At 36.0% G+C, this 16,611-nt stretch overlaps 1 long non-coding RNA gene across 3 annotated transcripts in view; it reads left to right on the plus strand.

Annotated features, from left to right (window-relative positions):
* LOC129503596 (uncharacterized) overlaps window positions 1-16,611 on the plus strand; it is a 107,332-nt gene that overhangs the window by 75,387 nt on the left and 15,334 nt on the right. For 2 of the 3 annotated variants that reach the window (XR_008663206.1, XR_008663205.1), the window contains exon 3: window positions 16,314-16,430. This is a non-coding gene — a long non-coding RNA (uncharacterized LOC129503596). Of the gene's footprint in view, window positions 1-7,144; window positions 7,220-16,313; window positions 16,431-16,611 lie in introns of all 3 variants that reach the window. The other variant, XR_008663207.1, reaches the window with a different exon arrangement.

Here is a 16,611-nt window from a genome sequence, read left to right on the forward strand (position 1 = left end):
CTTTTCCATATATAGGAAGACTCCTACCTGTGATTTAAAGTGAACATGTTTTGGGACCCCTGGGTGTGGCTCAGGGGTTGAGCACCTACCTCTGCCTTTGGCTCAGGGCGTGATCCAGAGACACAGGATGGAGTCCCGCATTGGGCTCCCCGCATGGAGCCTGCTTCTCCCTCTGCCTGTCTCTGCCTCTCTCTTTGTGTCTATCATGGGTAAATAAATAAAATCTAAAAAAAAATAAAGTGGAAAATTTTCTACATACTTTATACATAGATAACTTTCATGCAGTTGAAGTATAATGTGTATTACTACTGCAAATAAGAAATGCTGCATAAATAATTACATTTGATTGTGAAGGCAGTTAATTTTATGTTGAAAACCAATTAAGATCTCATCAGTGAGGCCATTTGGTCCTGGCCTTTTCTTTTTAGGGAGTTTTTTGAATACTCATTCAATATTCTCATTTGTTATTGGTCTGTTCAGATTATATGTTTCTTCATGATTTATTCTTGGTAGGTTGTATGTTTCCTGAAATTTTTCCATTTCTCTAGATTATCCAATTTGTTGGTATATAATTGTTCATAATTTTATCACGTATGATCCTTGTAATTTCTCTGGCATCATTTGTAATGTCTCTTCTTTCATTTACAATTTTATCTGAGTCTTCTTTTTCCTTTCTTTCTCTAGATAAAGGTTTGTCAATTTTATTTATTTTTTCAAAAAATGACTCCATTTTATTGATTTTTTTCTATTGTTTTTTCTATTTTAGACTTTGTGTGGCTCAAATCTTTATTATTTTTTTCCTTCTGCTAACTTTGGGCTTAGTGTGTTTTCTAGTTTCTTGAGTTATAAAATCAAGTTGTTTGAGATCTTCTTTTTTAACATATAGACATTTATTGCCTTAAACATCCCTCTTAACCTTTTTTTGCTGCAGTCCATTTGTTTTGGCATATTGTGTTTTCATTTTCATTTGTCTTAGGCATTTTCTAATTTCCCTCTGAGTCTTTCCTTAATTCAATGGTTGTTCAGGCATTAGTTGCATATTTCCACATATTTGTGAATTTCTCAGTTTTTCTTTTATTATTGATTTCCAGTTTCATTCAATTGTGGTTGGAAAAGATACTTACTATTTTAATCTTCTTAAATTTATTAACACTTATTTTGTGAACCAGTCATCTGTCTTCTACAATGTACCATGTTTTTTTTAATTCTTTTTTTTAAAGGTTTTATTTATTTATTCATGAGACACACACACACAGAGAGAGAGAGAGAGAGAGAGAGAGGCAGAGACACAGGCAGAGGGAGAAACAGGCTCCATGCTGGAAGCCCAATGTGGGACTCGATCCTGGGTCTCCAGGATCACACCCCGGGCTGAAGGCAGATGCTTAACTGCTGAGCCACCCAGGTGTCCCAATATACCATGTTCTTGTGAAGAATGCTTTTTATGTCTGCAGGTCTGTTTGGTCTATAGCATTATTTAAGAAAAATTAATATGAATGTTTCTTAAAATCTTCCAAAACATTTAAGAAGAAAGAATAGTTACAAACTCATTTTATGGGGCCAGCCTTACCCTGATGCCAAAGGCAGACAAGACTATACAAAAGCAGAAAACTATAGGCCAATATCCTTGATGAAAATAAGTGCAAAAATCCTCAATAAAATACTAGCAAACTGAACTCGACAACACATTGAAAGGAACATACACCATTATCATGTGGGATTTGTCCCTGGGATGGAAGGATAGTTCAATATATGCATATCAATCAATGTGATATATTACATTAATAGAATGAAGAATAAAAGTCACATGATCACCTCAATTGATGCAGAAAAGGCTTTTGACAAAATTCAACATTCTTTTTTGATAAAAACGTTCAACAAACTATGTATAGAAGGGATTTATCTCACTATAATTAAGACCAAATTCAAATGTGAAAACCTGAAAACATTTCCTCTAGGATCAGGAGCAAGGCAAGGATGACCCATCTCACCACTTCTGTTAAACATAGTACTGGAAGTCTTGGACAGAGCAATTAAGTGAGAAATGAAAATAAGAGGCACCAAAATTGGAAAGGAAGAAGTAAAATTATCTGTGTTGGCAGGTGATAATCTTATATGTAGAAAACTCTAAAGACATCATAAAAACTGTTAGAATCAATAAATAAATTTAGTAAAGTTGCAGAATATAAAATAGACATACAAAAAAACACCCCAGTTGTGTTTCTATGTACTAATGACTATCCAAAAAAAGAAGTTAAGAGAACATCTCATTTCTAATAGCATCAAAAAATAAAATACTAAAGGATAAAGTCAATCAAGGTGATGAAAGACTTCTACATTAAAAAACACAAGTCATTGGGATCCCTGGGTGGCGCAGCGGTTTGGCGCCTGCATTTGGCCCAGGGCGCGATCCTGGAGACCCGGGATCGAATCCCAAGTCAGGCTCCCGGTGCATGGAGCCTGCTTCTCCCTCTGCCTGTGTCTCTGCCTCTCTCTCTCTCTCTGTGACTATCATAAATAAATAAAAATTTAAAAAAAATTAAAAAAAAAAAAGAAGTGACAAAGGCAGACATTCTTGTCTTGTTCCTGATCTTAGAGAACAATATTTCAGTTTTTCACTATTAAGTATGATGTCAGCTTAGGTTTCATAACATATGGCCTTTATTAATTTGAGGAAGTTTCCTTCTTTTTTCAGGTTTGCAGTGTGATTTATCATGAATAGATATTGGGTTTTGTCAAATACTTTTCCTACATAAACTTAGATCAACCAATGCTTTTTCCTTCATTTCATTAATTTCTTTCATTTAATGTATAATCAATGTACATTGCATTGATTGGTTTTCGTATAACAAATCATCCTTGCATTCCAAGAATAAATATTATTGGTTATAGTATATAATCCTTATATGCTCCTGAATTCAGTGTTCTAGTGTTTTGTTGATGATTTTTGCATCTACACCCATAAGAGATACTTTTCTATAATTCCTTTTCTTATAATGTTTTTATCTGGCTTTGGCATGAGGGTAATGTAGTTTCATGGAATGATTTAATAAGTGTTCTTTTCTGTTTAAAAAAAAATTGGAAAGTATTGGTTTTAACTCTTTACTTGTTATAATTCACCAGAGGAGCCATCTGGTTCAGGGTTTTTCTTTGTGGGGAAGTTTTTGATTACTGATCCAATCTCATTGCTTGTTATAGGTCTATTCAGATTTTTCTACTTCTTTGTGAGTCAGTTTTGATATTTTATGTATTTCTAGGAATTTGTCCTCTTGATTTATGGTATCTAATATGTTGGCAAAGAATTATTCATAGGATTCTTTCATAATCTTTTTAATTTCCGTAAGGTTGGTAGTAGTGTCTCCACTTTCACATCTATATTTGTAAACTCTCTCTCTCTCTCTCTTTAAGTTATTCTGGGTAATGGTTATTTCATTCTGTTGATATTTTCAAAGAATCAAACATTTTGTTTCTTTGGCTCTGTTATTTTTGTATTTTTTATTTTGAACATGACTTTCTAAACTTAGCAGTATATATACAGATACTTTTGCATCTCCTAGTTTACCAAATAAACCGTTTCTTAGATTTTCCTTCTAGACTTTAGGGAGCCAGCAGATGGGTTAGAACTGACAAATGCAATAATTTGCAAATAAGATCTGTTCAGCTCCATCTGGAATTAGGAACCAAAATTCTACAGTGAGAATACAGGGTACCATCTTTAAGACTTGATAGCTGAGAAAGGTGGCTAAGGATAAGTGAAAGTACCACAAAATGTTGCTACCATTCTAATTTGCCTTTTTCTTGACTCAGCATTTAATTGGTTATTATAAATCTTTGATTGTTTTCCAGAGTTTTGACAGAGTAAATTCCAGCAATTGCTGTTGAAGTTTTGATGTTTTTGTGGAGGGACTGGAGTTTGGAACTACCTACTCTATCAGTTTGCTGACTTCTTCATTCAGATGTATTCTTGATATCAGAAGTTAATTTTACAATAGTGATAATCAGTTTTAGCCTCAAGGTTCAGCTAGTTTAAAACTACTAGGCTTTTGGGATGTCTGGGTGGCTCAGTGGTTGAGCATCTACCTTTGACAGGGATCATGATCCTGGGGTCCTGTGATTGAGTCCCACATTAGGCTCCCTATGGGGAGCCTGCTTCTTCCTCTGCCTATGTCTCTGGCTCTCTCTGTGTGTTCCTTATGAATAAATAAACAAAATCTCTAAAAATAACAACTAGGCTTTTGACTATGGGCAAACATATGTATTTTCGGCACTTTATTATAAACATTGTAAACTGTTTATTCCTACCAACAACTTTATTTACTCTTACTTCTTCCAAAACATAAATATGAGGTATATTAATGAGATTGTCTTATTTGCCTTTTGGAAAAATGAGTGGTATTGTTCTTGGTTTGACTATCTCCACTGTTTACTCAAGCCTAAGCTCTGAGAAGCAAATTTCTTTTATTTTTAAGTACTTATAAAATGCTTCTTTATTTTTAATCTCTTTATTTCTTCTTTTTTCTTTTCTTTTTTCTTTTCATTGAGGTATAATTAACATACAGTATCATTTTAGTTTTAGATATATAATAACAGAACAAAAAATCCTACAGAATGGGAGAAGATATTTGCAACTTATACAACTCAACCAAAAAAAAAAACAAATACTCTAATTGGAAAATGGACAGAGTTTCTGAATAGAAATTTCTTCAAAGAAGACATACAAATGGCCAACAGATAGATGAAAAGATGCTCAATATCACTAATCATTAGGGAAATGTAAATTAAAATCACAATGAAATATCACCTCACACCTGTCAGAATGGCTAAAATCAGAACCACAAAAAATAACAAGTTTTGATGAGAATGTGGAAAAAAGGAAAGCACCATTTTTGGGAATGCAAATTGGTGTAACCACTCTGGAAAAGAGTATGGAGGTTCCTCAAAAAAATTAAAAAAAAAAATAGAATTGCCATATGATTCAATAATTCCACTACTGTGTATTTACCCAAAGAAAATGAAAACACTAAATTGAGAAGATAAATGCACCCCTATGTTTATTGCAGCATTATTTACAATAGCCAAGATATGGAAGCGACCCAAGTATCCACCCATAAGTAAATTGATAAAGAATATGTGGTATGTGCACACACACACACACACACACACACACACACAAGGATCTTACTCACCCCTGAAAAATAAAATATTGCCATTTGCAACAACATGGATGGGCCTAGAGTATATAATGCTAAGTGATTAGCAAACTTTTAAAAAAGTTTTAGAACTAGTATCTGCCACTTAACACCTGACTCAATTTAATGACGTCTAAAGGCATATTAAAATCTCTCACTTTGGGGTGCCCAAGTGGCTCAGTTTGTTAAGTGTCTGCCTTTAGCTCAAGTCACAATCCCAGGATCCTGAGACTGAGCCCTTGGGGTCCCTGCTCAGTGGGTATTCTGCTTCTCCCTTTTCCCTCCCTTTGCTCCTCCCCAACCCCATGCTTGCTCTCTCTCTCTCTCTCTCTCTCTCTCAGATAAACAAATAAAATATTTAAAAATAAAATAAAATGTTCTTGCTTTGATAAATTCTTCATTTCTAGCATAGGTATTTCAAGGTTTACAGAATGGAAGAGGTAACAAAAATTATTTTTTAGTTCAAATCCAATGTAGCTACTAATACCAATAAACAAGAAATTGTAAATTAGTTACACTTAACAGAAATCTTATTTACACTGATAGTATACAGCAGCATTCTAAAATAGAACTGCAATGCACAAAAGCCATGACCCAGTTTTAATAGACATATATTGTTTCCCCTTGTTAATAGTATTAATAGTTAATAGTCTTACCTAGAAGAATTCCTCACTCATCTCTTCTATTTCCTCAGTATCACATATGTATTTATGGTATTTGTTCTTCAGACAGTAAGTGTATTTTTATCATAAGTATGTTTTTCAGTTAGCCCCCAGTTAAATGCACATTTGCACACTGCAATGTAGAATAGGCTTGTTCAAATGGAAAACACCCTTCTCCATCAAAGAAATTTTGATGGATTTCTAGGAGATTGTAGTTTTATCTGTCCTCTTTCCCACCTGCCGTTCTAAATAAGCTGTAGCTCTGTGGAATGTGAAAGTAACTTTGTAATATCCCTTTCTACTTCAGAAGACAATTTATTTACTAATAGGATTCTGACTGTAAAATATTGTAAAATATTAGTGTCAAAAGTCCCTTAGGAATTGAATGATCTTTTACAACACCTTTAAATTTAAAGGCCAAGAAACCGAGGGTTAGTGAGGCATATTGAGTTTTCCAGGGACATATAATGAGGCAGGGCATGGGATGCTTATATAGTAATAATGAGGATGTGAAGGATTAAATGCTGAAATGATACTATATATAACAAGTGGAATGAAAGATGGAAGGAAGGAAGAAAAGAAAGAAAGGGAAAAGGAAGGAAAGGAGAAAGAAAAAGAAAGAAAGAAAGAAAGAAAGAAAGAAAGAAAGAAAGAAAGAAAGAAAGAAAGAAAGGAAGGAAGAAAGAGAAAGAGAGAAGAAAGAAAGAAAGAAAGAAAGAAAGAAAGAAAGAAGAAAGAAAGAAAGAAAGAAAGAAAGAAAGAAAGAAAGGAAGAAAGAAAGAAAGAAAGGAAGAAGAAAGAAAGAAAGAAAGGAAGAGAGAGAGAAAAAGGATTTGAGTTATTTAAAGGCTGTTTAACATTGCACAGCACTCAAACTTCCACAACACAGAAAAATAAAGGAAAACATTCCATATAGGGGCACCACAGTCTAAAAATAGGTATAGGTAGCTTGTTCTCAAGATCTATTTAGCCATCTCAAAATTAGTATTAGAAAAGGTGAGGAATTAACACCTATTAAGATACAGACCCCCTGCCTTGTACAACATTTGTTTTCCCATGATTAAAAACAATTAGTGCCATGAAGTCTCTCTGATTTCTACAGGACTTCTATCATAACACACTGCCTTCCAACAGGGGAGTAACGGGGAGACTGCATCTGTCTACACGTGGAGAAAGAACTCCAAAGCAGTGTTGAATAGAAGAAAAACAGAAATATAAAAATAATCCAATTTCACCACTCTGATTTATAAAATGTTAATGTTTTTCTGTAATTATTCCATGTTATTTTTGTTATAGGAATGAAAGTTTCAGGTATGCTTGAAAGCCCTCTTCTTTCCGTTCCTGTCCTTCCTCCCAAAAGTAACTACTGAGGTTAGTGTGTGGCCTTCTGTAGCTGTATTATATTTATGTCTGTTTAGTACTATTTTATGTGTTTTTTAAATATTCATAACTGACATCATACAATATGTTCTTTTGCAACTTTTCACACAGTGTTATGTTTATGATATATCAATGTTGACACATGTACATCTAACTCATTTATCTATGCTTGCCATTTTAATTTATTATTTTGAACTGATATACTGAAATAATAGCAACAAGTTAATTATCTTTCAACTACTGGTGGATGTTTTGATTTCTATGATTATTTTCTGATACCAACAATTCTGAAAATAATGTGTTACATCTCTCCCTGTGCAAATATTTTGAGAATTTCTCTAATGTACTTAATTAATGGTATAAGGTATGTACTTCTTAAAATTATGAGATATTGCCCCAAAGCTGTCTAGAATGGTTATTGTGTCCTTTGTGTGCCAGATTGGATAGATATTTGTATGTACTTATTAAATTGGCAGCTAGCTGGGTTCCAGATCATAATTCAGAGCTTGGCAGGTGTCAAGTCACATTTTCCAGCTGTGTTCTCTGCCATCCCTGGTTTCTCCTTACTTGATTGGTACAACCATTCAAGTCACAGCACGCTATGAAGTGTATTCATTATTTTTGTGTGCAGCTCTTTGTTTGCTTTTCTTGGTGTCAAAATAAGGGGTAGGAATTTGCTATATGGCTTTGCTCTATGATTATTTGCTACATATGGGTCCCAAGCATACCAGTGATACTCCACAAGAATGTAGCTAGTACCAGAGGAGGTCTTTCCTCTCAAATCTCCTTGAAGGCTTGATAAAGATTCTTGGGTCACAATCCTATTGACTGCTTGAACTCACTAATGGACAAGACACAGGGGTCTTTTGAGTAGAATAATTTGTATCATTTCATATGCCAAAGAAATTGGGATGCCTGGGTGGTTCAGTGGTTGGGCGCCTGCCTTCAGCTCAGGTCATGGTCCTGGAGTCCTGGAATTGAGTCCCACATCAGGCTTCCTACATGGAGCCTGCTTCTCTTTCTACCTATGTCTCTGCCTCTCTCTGTGTATAAATAAATGCCTCTCTCATGAATAAATAAATGAAATTATAAAAAAAAAAGAAACTAAAACATATAAATCATAAAAATATAATTGGAGCCACGTAGGCAGAATCCATTCAAGCATCAGGCAACAGTACCTTATTTCCCCAACTTTACCCCAGGCAAATAAGGATGGAAAATGGACCCTGCTGATGATTATGTGAAGCAAACTATATCACAACTGATTGATTCTGATCATATTGCCTCTTGATATATCCCATCTTTACTTTTCTAACCAATTAAGCCCATGCCTGTCAAGAAGGAATTTGAACGATGTTTGAGCTACTGGAAGCAAACCTGCTTTTCTAGATGTAGAGCTAGCTGATCCATCAGCAGTCATCAGATAATATGGAAAATGAAGACCTATACCTGTAATCCCTCATGTCAACCTCAGGACAGTCAGAACCTCTCAATTGGTGCAACTACTCAAGTCACAGTACCCTGTGTGTCTGCCACATGCAACCACTTGGGGTCAGTAAGGAAAAGGTGTCACCCCCTACACACACCTGCACCCCCATGTGAATACAGTACTTTTCAGAGTGAATGACTTAGTGGGAAGAACGTTGGCTGGGTTTTGGGCCTTTAATACTCTGATCAAAGCAACTCATTGCCATGAACTCTCTATGTGGCCATCTGCTACAGATCTATCTGCTAAGAGTTCCATTTGATAATTGCTATTCCAGAGAGGGGTTTGGGAAGGAGCAGTAGGAAATGTAAACTCAGATTTCCAACTTTTCAGAATCTTCTTCGATATATTTATACTTTTCCCATAGATACTTCTAATTTACAAGGTACTGAAATGGAGTTAAAGTAATTTTATATACAATTTGGTCTGGTGGTATTATATCAATTCTATTTTCTAACATCATTATATTTTAATAACTGCAAATCCTTGGCTGTGTTTTTTATTGTATACATAAGATGTTAATCATAAGACCTACTAATGCCCTGTTTTTAAGACCTTTATTTTCAATGGTTTTTATTTCAGTATATGATGCTCTGGTAAACATTTTTATGCATCAATCTTGGTCTGCTTTTCACCATACTTCCTCCTTCACTCATCTCACACATGTATATTATATGTCAGAAGCTGTTCTTAGTACTTTTTTTTTTTAAGATTTTATTTATTTATTCATGAAAGACACACACACACAGAGAGAAAGAGAGAGAGGCAGAGACAAAGGTAGAGGAGAAGCAGGTTCCATGCAGGGAGCCCGACTTTGGACTTGACCTGGGTCTCCAGGATCACACCCTGGGCTGAAGGCAGTGCTAAACCTCTGAGCCACTCAGGCTACTCCTTAGTACTTCTAAAACATTTGTTGGTTATCAGTAATTGAAAGGAAATCTGGGATTGCAGAAATGTAAAACTTTCAATTCTCTTTATAAGTACTGGCAAGTCAGCCCATGGTTTTAAAGTTGTAGATGGTCTTGGAGCACCATGGAGAAGGTTTGCATTCTGAGAAATTGGCCTCTGATTTGTTGGAGTTTGGCATCCCAACACGCATCTTTCTTTTGAGTTCAAAATATTGGAAATACCTTCAAACAACTGATGGCCAAAAGAGGGTAGCTATATCAGCTTTATTGAGATAAAAATGAGAGAGCACGACTCCAGTCTGAGGTCCAAACTGCCTATTTTTTATCCCTCCCCATTTAAAGAAAAGGCCCAATAAGGTACAGTGTACAGATTGGGCCAGAAAGCAGATCCTTAGCTAGCTGAAGTACAGGCCAGAAGTTCAGAAGCACCATGGCAATTCCACTTATTTGTGAAATAAACACCAAAGGAGGAGATGCAACTTGTCTTATGCATAGAAATCTTGTGCACTCTTACCAGGGTCCAGGATAGGTAAGACTGTTCTTCCTAGTCAGATTACCCACCGCCCTTTCCAGCTTCCTCCTCTCAAGAAAAGAATAAGTAGGCCTTCTGAACAACTGTGAGGGTGGAGATGTAAGGGAAGTTCTTTTGAGAACACTTAAGCAGAGTCATGATTTCCTAGAAAGAGTAAGACAATAGCGCTTTGATTTCTTACACTTAACAACTCTGTAAAGTTCCATGAATTCCTTAAATGATTTGAACCTCAAACAGAGAGAATAACACCCATTTAATAGTTTTATTGTGTAAATTAAAGAAGACAATGTGGCTGAATAATTTTTCCTCTCTATGAAGTTGCCAATTCATTGACAGAAAAGTCAAAAGAGTTGTTTAATACATTACCTCATTGAATACTATAATTATAGAGGTCAACATAGTGAAATAAGAAATGCTGCATAGACATTCTCATTATTAAGCCAATATTTATTGAATTTTATGGTTCTTCTAGTTCCAATTCACACAAATCAACTACACGTAATTGTCCACGTATATTCTACAGTCTTACACTAATATGAGCTTGCTTATTTGATTTATATGTAGGATTAACAGATTTATTTCATACTTGACAGACTTTGGAGATGTGTTTTAGTTATTGAGTTCAATAGTAGTGTTTGTTTCAGCATGCAGCAAGTGCACCTGACTTGTACATCTGGGCATGCTCAAAAGACTATAACTCTGAAGATTTATGTAATGGCCTGCCTATATTTACTATAGTTGATTTACTGAAAAATTAAATTCTGTCTTGTGTGGTGTTATGGCAGCTTGCTATAGCAATGGTTTCCCATGGCTGCCAAACTGGAAACTGTGAGTAGTTTAGGATAGGATTTTGGTACTAATCCTAATGGTCTTATGACCAGGAACTCCAAAATTTTCAAACCCTTCTTGGGTCATCAACTTTCCTCCCAATAAATTCTGTTTGATAGTAGCAAACAGAAGGAAGAACATCATAGTGAGAATCTGAAATAGTAATATCTGTGCAGACTTCTGGCAAAAGAATGGCCTATAGCACATGGCTAGTCCTAGCAGCTTAACTGAAACCACCAACTCCCCACTCACTTCCTTGTCTCAACTAAGAGTTCTATATCGAGCAATGCCAGCCTTCAAACATTAACAAGAAAATAAAACATTCTCAGATAAACAAAAATTCAAATAAATTGTGGCTAGAAAATGCATTCTAAAAGAAAATTTGACAGGGTCCTTTAAACTGAAGTGTAAGAATGCTGACTAGTAACTGGCATCCATATGAAGAAATAAAATAGCACTGGTTTAGTTGCATACGTAGTGAATGAAAAAGACCATATTGGTGTATTTTTATGTTTGTAACTCAGTTTTCACTCCCACTCAATTTTAAAAACAATGTATAAAATAATAGTTCTATTGGCAAAGATGTATGCTGTAAGACAACAACAAAATGAAGTAGAGAAGAACAAACCTATGAAAGGGTAAACTTTTTATATAATACTGAAAGTGAGTCTGTGTTAATCTGAACTAAGTTGCTATAAATCAACATGTTAATTGTAATCCTCAGGGAAACCAAGGAGAAAATAACTAATAGATAAATAAATAAATACCTAACAAAGCCTTATGTTATAGAAGTCAGGGTCCAGAAATAAAGTTTTACATTCTACACTTCATTGTTGGCAATTTTGGCCTTGAGAATTTTGCAACACAGGATTGAAAACAAATAGATTTGAGTGAGCATGAGAGTGGTAAGGAGAAACTATGTAAGAGTGTGTGTGTCTGTGAATTTTAAATTAAATGTGGCTAAAGAAACCAACACTCTAGCCATAATCTCAATATTTATTAGACTTAACAGGAATTTAACAAAAAGCAAGCCCTCGAGGACATTTTTATCAGATGCCCAAAATGTGGCCTTGAAGCTTATCTAAAACCTATTTAAAGAAATCTGATGAATAAGGAGTATAAAGAGCTTTCAATAGGGAAGATAAGAGATGAAGATCACCATCTGTGACTGAAGAGAGCTAAGTCAGCTCCTATGGGAGCACCAAGGAAAGTGACACTCATGAAAAGGCAATTTCAATGTGAGGATAGTGGGGTTGTTATCACCCCATGTGGAAACTGGCCACCCAGTGGCAATAATATGAAAGGGGTAAAATAAATGAGAGTCAACACATGTATAAAAACTAATGTCGCAGTAGTTTGCCAACAGTTTGCATATTTAAAACAAACTAATTTGTTTGTTTGCAATAACACTGTTGGAATGTTAGTAATTACTTGTCCCTATTTTCCCTCTTCTGTTTGTTCAGGGTGTTTTAACTTCAAAGTGGTATAGCTTTGGACAACATGGTAGGGGTTGGAGGTGAAAGAGAATAATAAGGCCAGACCAGGAAGACCAGAGTTCAGATTTCTGATTTCATCAAAGTGCCAGACTCCAAACGTGGATGATGGTCAATGTTTTGTAAGCAGAGATGGGTGGTAAGGTTGGTTGTGATTCACCATCATTTGACTTATGAAGAGGCTCAATTCTACAGGGTACTCAGTGCAAGAAAAGTATGCACAGGATGCCTGGGAGGCTCAGTGGTTGAGTGTCTGCCTTTGGCTCAGGTCATGATCTTGGGGTCCTGGGATCAAGTACCCAGGAGAGAGCCTGTTTCTCTGCCTCTGTCTGTGTGATTCAAATAAATAAATAAATAAATAAATAAATAAATAAATAAATAAATAAATAAATAATCTTATAGGAAAAAAATAAGAAGAAGAGTATGTACTATGGAAAGATATTCCATAGAAGCCAGAAATGGGGATCCCTGGTTAAAAAAAAAAAGTATATTCAAAGAACATACAGAAGCAAGTTCTAGTCATTTGAAAGGATACTCTGTAAGAATTAGATACAGAGGTGCAGTTCCAGCACTATGGAGTAGGATTAGCCAATCTATTCTCAGTAATGATCTGAAACTAGAAGTGGATATGAAGAAATCTGTAACTCAAACCAAGATATGGAGATTTACCCATGGTAGAGTATAATAGAACAATGTATGATTTGTGGGCATCTGTGTGTCCAGAGCTCTTCCTAACCACAGTAGATAATCTTCATAGATAACCACCTAGATGGGTGAATGAGTTCTAGATGAGACCAGTGAGTGGGACAAGATTTGAGCCTTATAGCTGATCTTATGCAATGGCTTAGTTCAGTGTTTCCCAAACTGATTTCTGAAGTTACTAATTGTGGTCAAATAAACTTAAAAGCAATATATGCAATATTTTCATCTGATCTTTTATAAAACATATTATCTTATAGGAAATAAAAAAAGACCAGAAACTTTGAATATCCCAGCATTTTCTAATTTTTTTTTTTTAAGAAAGGAATCCTGGGATGTATTTTGAAAAGTCCTGCTTTTAATCCCCTAGATTTTTCTCAGTCCAGAGACCCAGCAATCTACCACGGAGGGTTCACTAGGGCCACACTCCTTGCTATAAGGATTCCCTGCACTCTCTGCCTCTCTAGTCTCTGCGCTTGGCCCCTGCAGCCTGTATACAAAGACTGGAAGTATTTTCTTTTTTCCAAGAAAGGGGACACCCAGACTTTCTTCTCTCCTGCTGAGCTTTGCAAATGTGTCCTCACAGCCGTCTTTTACCACCAGACTAACTCCTACTTTCTCTTCTTGGTTTTTCTTTAGATATCACTCCCTCTCAGAAATGTTTACTTGCCTTCCTGAGCCACCTATCACCAAATCTGCATGCAATGTGCCTCCTAGATGCTCCCTAGTTCTCTTTTGTATGTATTGAGCACCTAGTTTGTGTGAGATACTAGGTGCTCGAGGTATGTCAGTGAACAAAACAAAATTGCCAACCCCAGCATCCATCATCAGATGCTTGCCTTACTTGTGTCTCTTTAGGTTATAAAGTATCTACTTTGCTCTTCTGTCTCTCATGCTTCATGTAGCTCTGTAAGAACAGGATCCATCCAATTATTTCAAAGTTTTATTCCTAAGGCCCAGAATAGTTTTGTCATGTGGTCATTCAGTAAATGCTTGTTAATGGATATTAAAAACAATCACAAATTTCTTATTTTTTATTTTGTTTGCTATCAGAACTTATCTGGGAAGCTCTTTCTACCAGGTCAAAACAATTTATAGTGCAAATCTCGTCATCAGGTCTCAGCGATAATGGAGAGCAGCTCCTGGGGCTTTGCCAGGTTCCCCCTGGTTTCCCCTCTGTTTACTGGCACTGAAGTCCTCCACCATCTCCTGATAATATTCTCCAGAATTAGGAGATTGCAGCTTTGTTAGTGTCTCTAACAACCTTCTGCACAATGCATAACGTTAGTAAATTAAATTAAAAGAATTTCTTTTTGCGATTTCTGTTGAACCTACTCAAATAGCCTCTGTCACTTTAAATCGTCAGTCACCTTGGGCTGGGACAGATGTAGCAAGATGAAGTCCAGACTTGGACTAATTTATATTTTATTTATTTATTTATTTACTTACTTACTTATTTATTTGACAGAGAGAGAGAGAGAATAAGAGGAGAGCAGGAGAGGGAGAAGCAGGCTCCCCACTGAGCAGGGAGCCCTATGTGGGGCTTGATCCCCAGACCTCAGGATCATGACCTGAGCCAAAGGCAGACACTTAGCCAACTGAACCACTAAGGACTTTAACCAATTTGGATGAAATCCTCCCTTTGCTCTGGTGGGGTTGGGTGACTTTGGGAAATTTACTTAACAGTCTTGAGCCTTACTATTCTCATTTACAAAACAGAGATGACCGTGCTCATTGCTGACCTCATAGAACTGTGTGAGCATTCAGAGAACAAGGAATACGATAAACCTCACATAGTAGTGGGTCTAACAGAGCACAGAAACTGTCATTGTTAGTTCCTTCCATCTCTCCAGAGGGTGACTTTCCTTTTACTGAACGGGTGGGGGAAAGAGATATGAGGATGTCACATTTTGGTGAGAATGTTAAATGAAGACATTTGAACTTACAGATTTTAGGTCTCCCTTAGCTCAGCCTTAATTATTCACAGGACTGAGCCAGACCAACTTGAGGCACATGCATCATTTAAAAAAATTACCTACTTCATCTACTCAGGCTCTTCCACTTGCTCCAGGCCATAATTAAAACTTGTCTGAATAAGCACTAGTATTTTTAATCGAGGTATAAGAGGAAGAAGATGAAATGCAGGGAAGATGGAGCTTCCAGCTTTCTTCTGAGTGAAAGATGGCTCACTTTAGAGAACAGAGTGAGCCTTCAAAAAATGCTTACAATGGGGAAATTTTAACATTTCCTTTTAACTACACAAGTAACATCAATGTGCTAATTATTCTAAAATGGGCCCAGAATTTGCTGTACGGTTACACTTTATGAAATACTTGAGCTCCATTACACCAAGAAATAAAACGCTGCAAATTCATTTCTGTTAATTCATGCATAATTGAAGCAGGGGCTGGTGTGAATCCGCCAGAATATGCACATTTTCCTTCCTTTGTTCTCAGTGCATTTGTAGTTAAAGGTTTACAACAACAAAAAGGGGTGAATACATTGGACTCATAACTTTTATGAACTGTTTAAATGCATAATGAAGATGATTCATAAAAGTCTCTAATTGTATAAGCACATCACTAAATATGGATTGTAAAATATCTTGTTTACTTTTTATATAAACCCACCACAGATACAAGAATATTGCAAACATAGCATGTATTTTGTGTAGGATGGTGATTGGATTTAATTTTCACTTGAGCAAACTGGTCCTATGTCACTGGGGCCGATTTCCCTTCAACTGTATTTTCACCAAAATCAGAAATGTCATTCTGGCAATGTCTTGATAAATACGAATGAAGGCCTTGGCTACTGGAATTTCTTAGTTAAAGTTTTAAGCTGAATTACTTTAAAAATAATTCCTTCTTGAAAGTCCTATTAAAATGTTGGCAATTAAAAAAAAAAAAGTTGAAATCAAGCCCCCATTGCTTCTTGCCCCTGCCTCATGGAAAAGTGTGACATGGCCATCATGATTAGATGTTTCTTTGTCTTATTAAGGATTTTATGTGTTATGAAGGAAGTCATGACTACCAGTACATAATGATCAGGTATTACAGGCCAAAATACTTGCAGCTTCTTTTTCCCCTGTTGCTTGCCTCTCCTAACCCCCACTAATCCTGTGTCCCTGTGTCCCCAGGAACCTGGGAATGAAATCCTCCCTTTGCTCTGGTCCGGTTGTGTAGGGCACACAACCTCAAGGCACCTAAAAGGCACTCACAACTGTCTGTGACTGATTTTGTGAATTTATTTGTGGGTGAGTATATTGTGTATGGATTTTAAAATAAACATCTCCATTTGCAAACTCTTGTGGCAGTATTACCCAACATCCCCATTTTACAGGTAAGCAACTGAGGCTAACGGGGTCTAAGTCATATGTAGCCATTATAAGGAATAAAGAAATTGAGTTCCAGGCCAGGTTTTCAAAATCCAACCTG

This window comes from Nyctereutes procyonoides, unplaced genomic scaffold, assembly GCF_905146905.1.
Source record: "Nyctereutes procyonoides isolate TBG_1078 unplaced genomic scaffold, NYPRO_anot_genome, whole genome shotgun sequence".
In the NCBI taxonomy this organism is placed as follows: domain Eukaryota; kingdom Metazoa; phylum Chordata; class Mammalia; order Carnivora; family Canidae; genus Nyctereutes; species Nyctereutes procyonoides.